Source organism: Myotis daubentonii, chromosome 13 (assembly GCF_963259705.1).
Source record: "Myotis daubentonii chromosome 13, mMyoDau2.1, whole genome shotgun sequence".
NCBI lineage: Eukaryota > Metazoa > Chordata > Mammalia > Chiroptera > Vespertilionidae > Myotis > Myotis daubentonii.
In genome coordinates, this window is record NC_081852.1 from 58,594,892 (window position 1) to 58,601,385 (window position 6,494).

Here is a 6,494-nt window from a genome sequence, read left to right on the forward strand (position 1 = left end):
ATGCCTCGGCCAGAGGTGTAGACCCCCATCACCCTCCGACCGCCTGATCGGCCCCTTGCCCAGGCCTGACACCTCTGACAGAGGTGTCAGGCTTGGACAGGGGACCCCCATCTCCCCCTGATCACTGGCTCTGGCCCCCGCCCAGGCCTGAGGCCTCTGGCCCAGGAATCATGCCTGGGCAGGGGACCCCCATCTCCCCCCGATCACTGGCTCTGACCCCCGCCCAGGCCTGAGGCCTCTGGCCCAGGAATCATGCCTGGGCAGGGGACCCCCATCTCCCCCCGATCACTGGCTCTGACCCCCGCCCAGGCCTGAGGCCTCTGGCCCAGGAATCATGCCTGGGCAGGGGACCCCCATCTCCCTCTGATCGCTTGCTCCACCCCCCGCCCAAGCCTGACACCTCTGACCCAGGCTTCAGGCCTGGGCAAGGGGACCATCATATCCCCCCAATCCCCGGCTCCGCCCCCCACCCAGGCCTGATGCCTCGGCCAGAGGAGTTGACCCTCATCACCCTCCGATCACCAATCACCGGATCGGCCCCTTGACCAGGCCTGAGGCCTCTGGCCTAGGCGTCTGGCCCGGGCAGCGAGGACCCTCAGCTGCAGCAGCCCCGCGATCGTGGGCTCCACTTTAGGCCCAGGCAAGGGACCCCTAGCTCCCGGGACTGCCAGCTTTGACTGTGCCCAGCTCCCATCGCTGGCTTCACCCCTACTTCCTGCTATCACTGGCCAGGGCGGCAAAGGCGCCTGATTCTCCGATCATGGCTGCCCCCCAGCTCTTAGCTCCCCCCTGGGTTTCCAATCACTGTCAGTGGCAGGGGGCTTCTTCCTGCTTTCCCTTTTGCCTCCCTGCATTGTGCCTACATATGCAAATTAACCGCCATCTTGTTGGCAGTTAACTGCCAATCTTAGTTGGCAGTTAACTGTCAATCATAGTTGGCAGTTAACTGCCAATCATAGTTGGCAGTTAATTTGCATATAGCCTTGATTAGCCAATGAAAAGGGTATCGTCGTACGCCAATTACCATTTTTCTCTTTTATTAGATAGGATACTGTTGAATTCCACAAATATATATGTTAAAAAATAAGCAAACTAATCCATGGTCATAGAAATCACCAAAAGGTGATTATCTTAGGGAGAGAGTGGAGATTAGAGACTAGAAAAGAACATGAAGGTCTTTGCCAGCAAGGTCCTGTTTCCCAGTCTTGGTGCCACGACATGAATGTGTCCACTTTGTGGAAATTCAGAGCTGTGCACATGTGTAATTTTATGGGTCATGTTCTAAACTCTACAGACCAGGTAGAAAGCGACTGCGGTAGTTCGGATGAAAGGTGTTAGGTTCAGACTTGGGTAAGAATAGGTAGCAGGTGAAGACCAGATCTACAAAGTGACATGATTTTGTTGTTTCTGTTTTTGCAGTCTAGTAAGTCTAATAAAATCATCACCAAACTTAATGTCAAAACTAAGCATTTGCTGGAAAGAGATAATAGATTTGAATAGAGTTATAAATACTTGAGAGTAAATGCAAATAATTTCCAGATACATTAGAATTGAAAACTTCTGCATTTGACAGCACAACTAGATTCAGGGCACACTTAAGATCTAACCAAACTAAGAGCGTAGATATATAAGGCCTTCAGTAAACATTTACCCTTCTTCATAGAAATCAAAGTACACTTGAAATAACACACTATTTAAACTGTGCACTCACATAGGGGTACCATACCTTGGAAGATCAACAGTTCAAATTATCTGCTGCTACAAGTCTTTTTTAAGTTGTCATACTGTCACTTAAGTAGTAAATGTCCTCCTATTCTGATTCTCAATTAAACAAGAAATTTCCTTCTAACCAGTTAGCAAAGATGCTGAAGCACACAGACTTAAGATGTCTATGTGCTGTAAGTATAAATGCCACTTTAAGAATCTTAACTGTCACTTCCCATGGCTAGTTCCTAGTTCTGCTATACTCAGATGCTGCCTGTACAGGAACCCAATTCTGCCTTGCTGGTAGCCCCTCTTCCTAAAAATTCACCCTCCCCAAACCAGCCAGCACCATGGTCCAGCGTCACCCACACTCTTGAAGAGTGCTATGCAGGGGGAGCTGCGTTTCCCACGTGGTGCGCCCAGATACAACACCATGAGGAGTGTATTCCCATCCCCTTTGAAAGATGCTTGACAAACTATATTGAGTAGCGATCACAGGTCATGAACTCCAAAAACTAGTTTTTCTGGAAAATGTGTGACCATGATCAACAGGATTTTCTTCCCGACAAGAGTGAGAAGAGGAAAACAGGAACCCCTGCTAATGCGATTTCAGATTACCTTCAACCACAACTGTGCAGCCTCAGAATCTACATTTTAACAAGCACCCAGTTTACTCCGATCAAGCTCTACTCAAGTAGAACACCAAGTGGTGTCCTTGTTTTCCAAGGGAGACTGTTTACCTTTACTTCCTCAATTACATTCATGCACTCAGCATTTACTGAACAGCTACCATGTGCCAAGTACTGTTCATGTAAGTCCTGGGGTTTGTATAGTTATCAAAAATAAGTCCCTGGCCCTAACCGGTTTGGCTCAGTGGATAGAGCGTTGGCCTGCGGACTGAAGGGTCCCAGGTTCAATTCCGGTCAAGGGCATGTACCTTGGTTGCGGGCACATCCCCAGTAGGAGGTGTGCAGGAGGCAGCTGATGGATGTTTCTCTCTCATTGATGTTTCTAACTCTCTGTCTCCCTTCCTCTCTGTAAAAAAAATCAATATACATATATATATATATATATATATATAGAGAGAGAGAGAGAGAGAGAGAGAGAGAGAGAGAGAGAGTGTCCCTGCCCCCATGGAGTTTACATTCGACCAGAGGGAGACTGACATAGCCAGACATAAAAGTAGCAAAGCAACCTGGGAACGATCATCCATTTTTAAAAATAGGTGCTTGGTTTTAATAAACTAAATGTGGATTTTGACCGATATCCCAATCCCATTACTTTACTGAAAATGCTCAAAGGCAGTATTTTCAAACAGCAGCAGTTGCCCAACATTCTAATACACAAGTAGATACACTAATAAAAATACACCTTAAGGAAATTCAATAAAAATGATCAGGGCCTGTAAGACAAAAATGTTGGTAATATTTTATTTTCAAAAATATGGGGTCTCCTAGTCTTGATAAAATGTGTGTGGTCTTAAACTAATCTATTAAATATCAATATCCAAGCCCTGATATTCATGCATGGCTTACTTCACCTGCCCAGGATCGCCTATTCCCATCTTAACACTCTTCAGAATCAAGGACTTCTCCCCAGTAGGAGATGGGCCATATGCTAACATATAACCCCGCTAAGGTAAACTAGCTAAAAATGTTTTTGCAAGTTTAGTCCTTTTCAAAAAGAAGCAAACTAAAATTTATTAAACGGGCATTCTCAATTTTGTTTAGCTATGTTAAGACTTTTAAATTCACTTTTATGAGCAAAGGTAATCATATTAAACTCATGACTTGAATAGTCCCAACTCATAATTCAACCAGTAACATGACTAAAAATCTGAAATTTATACAATGTTAGTATCAGTTCTCAGAACAGACACAGCTGGATAAGGCTACATTTTACCCAGAAGGTGTTAGACTTCTCTTCATTGATAAACCATTATTTTGGGGAAAAAGGTGTAGGAACAGGAAACAAACTAACCAAAAAAATCATAGTTGGGCAGGCAAGAAGTAAACAGCAACGTCTGGTTTACCTCAAAAACGCAATTCTACAGTACCACCTGATAACCAGGCTCTCTGCCAACTCTTGTCAGTTCACAAGAAGGAAAGCTAAACCCAGCTGCAAAACCAGCATGTGCACAGAAAGATGACTTTGCAACATGCAATCATTCTGGCTTTCCTTTACCAGCTCTTCAACACACTTCCATTTTATTCATGTCTGGTAAACTTTCCAAGCTGACTTCAAGATATGAATCACTTTTCCACAGGAACATCTGAGTTAGTCAAATTTCAAAAAATGCAGCAGCCCTGGCCAGTGTGGCTCGGTGTCGTCCGTGCACCCAGTTGATTCCCGGGTCGGAGCACGTGCCTGGGAGCAGGCTTGATCCCCAGTGGGGGTGTAGAGGAGGCAGCGGACCGATGTTCTGCTCTATCGATGATTCTCTGTCCCTCCCTCTCTCTCTAAAAATCAATTTAAAAAATCTTTTTAAAAAAAGAAACTAAGGTAAAGGCAACTACTTTATAAAATAATATATAAACTTTTTTTTAATGCAGCAATTTGGAAAAGTTAAAAAAAATGTAGCTTATGTATTACAACTGATTTGGTACATTAAGGAAATCATTTATTATATTCACACCTTTAATCAGCTGTTACTCTAGTTGACGTTCTTGTTTAAAAACCAAACTCTGAATATTCTGTGGATAACCTCTCTCTCCCCTTAAACAAAAGCCTAAGTTGACAAAAGGGTCAACTACTATTAGTGCCCTTCCCTTTCTTTGCCTTAGATTTTTAAAAATCCAAATATATAGAGTTCCCCCATTTCCTGTATATAAATCAAACTTCCTTCACATTTAGTCAGTTCTACAACCAAGTCATTTTTGCCCCTAAGAAATATTTACACAAAGTACCTTGTGAATTAGTTTCTAGCCTATCACATAAGTTTCAAAACAGACCCAATTTAAGTAGTCCATATTACATATTAATATAGCATTTAAATACCACGCTAACTATAATTGGGAATAATACAGTTCTTAAAAGTCATAATTATCCACTTTATTTCCTTGTTTAAAAATAGCATAGATGGCACTCTAATTCACATTAACCTGTTTAAACACAATTAAGGAGGACATTTTATTACTATACAATAGCAGAAACCTGCTCATTTAGATCACTTAAGGCTTACATAAACTAGTAAAAATATTGTTCATCTTTCAATGCATACTAAAAATGCAAATTCAATATTTAATATGTTAAGTGGAAGCCCAAATGCTGATTTTCAGGAGGTAAGATTTAAGTTGGGCATACTAGCTAAAAAGTGTCTAATTTACTAAATTCTTAGTTTTTGTCTAATGCAATTTTTACTCACCACCAAAGTTCCACCTAGATATGGTGAAATAATGGTTTCCATCATCTGTGGACTCTAAATTAATGAGGCTTTAACAGAGCATACATTTTTAGAAGGATGCAAATTTCTACTCCTCCATATCCAGAAATTAAGATTTAATTCAACAAAGCTAATGGGCTTTTAACACTTACATAGAACACAGAAACAGGTCTGAAATGTATGTATATTCCACATACTTTACTAACAAATTACAGTAAAATTGCTTATTTCATGGCAACCTGGATTATATAATAAACAACAAGAAAAGGCCACTTATCATAGAGTGTAGTCTTTATTGAAAGACTTACTTCAACTGTGGTTTACAGCTTTGGCTTAAGTTGGCCAGTCATTTTAGCCTGTTACTGCCAACAGACATAAAAATCAAGTGGGAATGCCATGGGGGAAATACTAGCAGGGATTAGAGCAAAGATGGCAGTCAAAATCACATCACCAAAATCGATCTCAAAATAATTACAAAATAAGAAACATTTATTGCATGCCAAAGAATCTCTGCTGTTTCTAATGAACATGGAAAAGGCAACGATTCTTGGGCTTAAATTGGATCAAAATAGCACTGATTTCACTTTGTTATGGTCGCTGTTAGCTTGACAGTTTTAAGTCTAAGATTGTGCATTTTGTTTGGATACTTAAACAGTTTACTATGAAATAACTTCCACTAACTAAACTGATCATGAAATCTTGTTCTCTTTTCGATTAAGACAAAGGACACTTCAGTCATATGTTTACTATGGCAATATAATTAGTCCTTATAATTTTATTAATTCATAGAATATACAACTAGGAAATACTGCAGCTATATTTTAGCTGGTATCGCAATAAGCTAATTGATTTACTGGCAGACCAAAAAAGGCAAACTGAGAATTTAATAGGCTTTTATCCATATATTTTTAAGTCTTTAATTGTTCAAGTTTCACATATATTCAAGAAATGTTTTACTAGGAGGCATAATTGATATAATTTGAGTGTTCTCCTTATAAAATGTAAAATAACTTCTCCATAACATCCCCCAAAGACACCATGAACAAAAGAAATAAGGGTAAACTTTGTAATAGAAGAATATAACAGATGACTACTACTGAGGTTAAAACTAAAGTGTCATATAAAATTGGCCCAAAGATGAAACTTTAGACTCTGAATTTTCAGGTATAATAACAATTAGCTATATTTCTAAATGGGGGGAAAAAGGGAAATAATACCAAAATTATTGTGGTTACCCATTTATAAAACCATCATTATTTCAAATCTAATTGTAAGATTTCAAAAGTTTCAATAATAATCTGTGGATATTAGCTACAACTTACTAAACTATAAAGGGTTTTCTCATTTTGGTGTCCAGGCCTCAAAACATTTCAAATATATTGCCTAAACATTTGCACCCCCTAGCTGT